Below are 3,193 nucleotides of genomic sequence, written 5' to 3' on the forward strand. Positions count from 1 at the left end.
AAGGCCTGAGAACCAGGAGGGCCAAAGACATAGTCCCATTCCAAAAGCTGGCAGGTTTGAGACCCAGGAAGAGCCTGTGTTTCAGTTTGAGCTTGAAGGCAAGAGAAAGCCAATGTCCCTACTGAAAGACAGTCAAGCAGAAGGAGTTCCCTCCTATTCAGGAGGATCAGTCTTTTGTTCTATTCTGGCCTTTGATTAATTGGACAAGCCCCGTGTATATTAGGGAGGACAATCTGCTTTACTCAGTCTATCTCTTAAAATGGAAATCTTGAAAATAAAAACAAATTAGAGATGAAACTGACCCTGAGGCTTAGAACATATTCTACTCATGCAGTTGTAATGTTTACACAAGGAGCCGACTATAGCATCGTGGAGATTCATAATGAAAGACTACAATGCAAATTTAACTGTAGAAGTGGCCCTGGAATTGTGTTTGTTTGAAGCATTCAAGTCAATGATGGGCTGTGACATGCAGTGTCACTTGAAGTGAATGGAAACTATGCCAGATTGGTTCTAGACCAACTCCACACTGCATCAGGCACAGCCCCAGGGGCTCTGAAAACCTGGATAATAAAATAATTATCAAAACCTAGATAATCATGTGTTTTAGGGGGTCATATCCACCAGCAAGGCACAGGGCGTGGAAGAAGTTAGTAATGGTTTCAGGGGTTGTGTGGATTCCATTTATTTGAATGGGTAGGAGATCCCTTTAAATAGCAAACCAAGAGGCTATGTGCACATTGAATAATCAGTGGATATATCTCTTGGGTGCTTATGAACAACTATAGGGGACTGCTCAAGTAACCCCTGCCAGGATGGAGGCATTTACAATTCATCACCTACTGGAGGTTATTACTGCAAATGCAATGCCTTAAACATAGGTGAGGTGAACATCAATCTGTGTTCCTCCAATCCATGCCTATATGGTGGTACATGCATTGTGGACAATGGACTTTGTTTGCCAATGTAGACAATTATGTACTGGTCAGAGATGCCAGCTTAGTCCATGCTGCAAAGATGAACCCTGTAAAAATGGTGGAACGTGTTTTGACAGTTTGGATGGTACTGTTTGTCAGTGTGATTCAGGTTTTAGGGGAGAAATGTGTCAGAGTGACATCGATGAATGTGCTAGAAACTTCTGCCATAACAGGGCCCTTTGTGAGAATACACATGGCTCCTATCACTGTAACTGCATCCACGAGTACAGAGGAAAATACTGTGAGAATGCCACCTCCTATCAACATGTGTTGACTCCATGGCATGTTAAATTGGCTGAAAGAATAGGAATATTTTTTATAACAAGGATATTTTTACTGGTGGTGGTGTTCATCCTTTGCCGTAAGATGTTTAGCCGAAAGAAGAAACACCAGGCTGAACCTGAAGACAGACACTTGGGACCAACCACAGCTTTCTTGCCAAGACCATAGTTTGATTCAAAGCTAAATAAGAACATTTACTCAGACATACCACCCCAGGTGTCTATCCATCCTATTTCCTACATTTCAAGTATTCCAAGTGGCGCTTGGAACAATCTTTACTGAAATTCCTTTGAAGGATCTGTTGTACCAGAGCATCCTGAATTCAATACCTTTAACGCTGAGTCTGTGCACAGACATGGAAGAGCAGTAGATGTCTGTACATAGCCCCAAACTTGCCTCCCTCTCCTCCTTTGAACTCTCCTCCTGACAGTGACTCAATAGAGAATCCTAACAGAGACATCCACCATGGTACTAAAGTAGTGGATCTAGATCCTTGCCTCTCCAAGAAACCTGTAGAGGAAAGGCTTTCTCACTCATACAGTGCCTGGGAAAGCCTGTCTGAAGGGCAATCCCATAGCTCCTTTCCGTCTGAATCATGTGATGACACTGGGTATCACTGGGATACATCGGATTGGATGCCAAGTGTTCCTATGCCACATATATAAGAATTCCCCTATTATTGATGAGCAGACACTCCTGTACTCAGCATATCCAAATGCCGTTGATACAGACTATTACCCTGGAGGTTATGACTTTGAAAGTGATTTTTCTGCCATCACTAGAAGACTTTCGTGTGCCTGATGAACCATCAACATGACCTCCAGAATTCAGTGATCAGTTTGAATCCATAAACCCTCCTAGAGACATGCTTGCTGCAGGTAGTTTGGGTTCTTCATTGAGAAACCGGCCAAAGTTCAACTTGAATCACTTATCTGGCCAGTCTCTATCGTGTCAGTACGTCTGAACCACAAAAAGTAGGCACTGGTGAGAACAGTACTGGTAGAGAACCCTATGCCTCTTACTCTTCAGGGTATCAAAGAAACTTTGAAGCCTCCACCGTAGAAAACATGCCTATGTCTGTGTACGTGCCCACACCTTCCTCCCCAGATATGTCAGCATGTTCAGAGTCTGAGGTCTTGATGAGTGTCCATGAGAGTGCAATGGTGGCCACTTTGAAGAGGTGACAGTTCCTCCACTAGATTCATAACAACATATGGAAGTCTGATGCTCGAACTCCCCCCAAAGTGCCTGGATTTTAATGAACCCAGAGATTATATAAGTAATTTTCTGCATTGTTGTTTGCAGCTGTGCTTAAGTGCTTTTTCTTGGTGAGCTAAAATGGGCATGGCTGTACTGAATTCCACAGTTCTTGATGTGTGAATCATTTCTAGTGTCCTAGCCTACTGTCACTGGATGAGATTTACATTGATGGTGCCATTTATGAACATCTTTTTTGTATTTACATTTGTGTTAAAATCATGAAATGAAAATCAGTCTTGACATCTTGTTAACATGATTCATGTATTTATATAGATTCGATCATTTTAATTTTCCTGTTTTTTTTAGATAAATTTTATATACAGATTTGATTTTTTATCATATTAACTAGATTTTCAAGATGTTTTGTGCATTTGTCTTTGGCCAAATTTTGATGGTGTTAGTGTCATTGCCTAGCACCCTGATTTTTTAATATAATTGGGGTTTCACTATTTGCCATTTTCCACTGAAGTATGGCATCTCACTGATACATTTCAATATAATCATTCATTTCTAGCGGTATGTAAGATGAAGAAAGATCTGATACATGGACATGTCTTAAATGGGTTGCTGTAATTTAGAATTATAAGCATTTTTCATTATTGGAAAGTGTAAGGGAGACCTTCTGCATATCTGTTTAGAACCAAAACCACCATGACACAGTTTTTTTTTTTTTA

At 40.9% G+C, this 3,193-nt stretch overlaps 1 pseudogene; it reads left to right on the forward strand.

Moving 5' to 3' along the window:
* Window positions 1-267: 267 nt before the first annotated feature.
* LOC133092928 (protocadherin Fat 1-like) lies at window positions 268-2,484 on the forward strand (annotated as a pseudogene).
* Window positions 2,485-3,193: the final 709 nt, after the last annotated feature.

The sequence above is a fragment of the Eubalaena glacialis genome, chromosome 6, assembly GCF_028564815.1.
Source record: "Eubalaena glacialis isolate mEubGla1 chromosome 6, mEubGla1.1.hap2.+ XY, whole genome shotgun sequence".
In the NCBI taxonomy this organism is placed as follows: Eukaryota; Metazoa; Chordata; class Mammalia; order Artiodactyla; family Balaenidae; genus Eubalaena; species Eubalaena glacialis.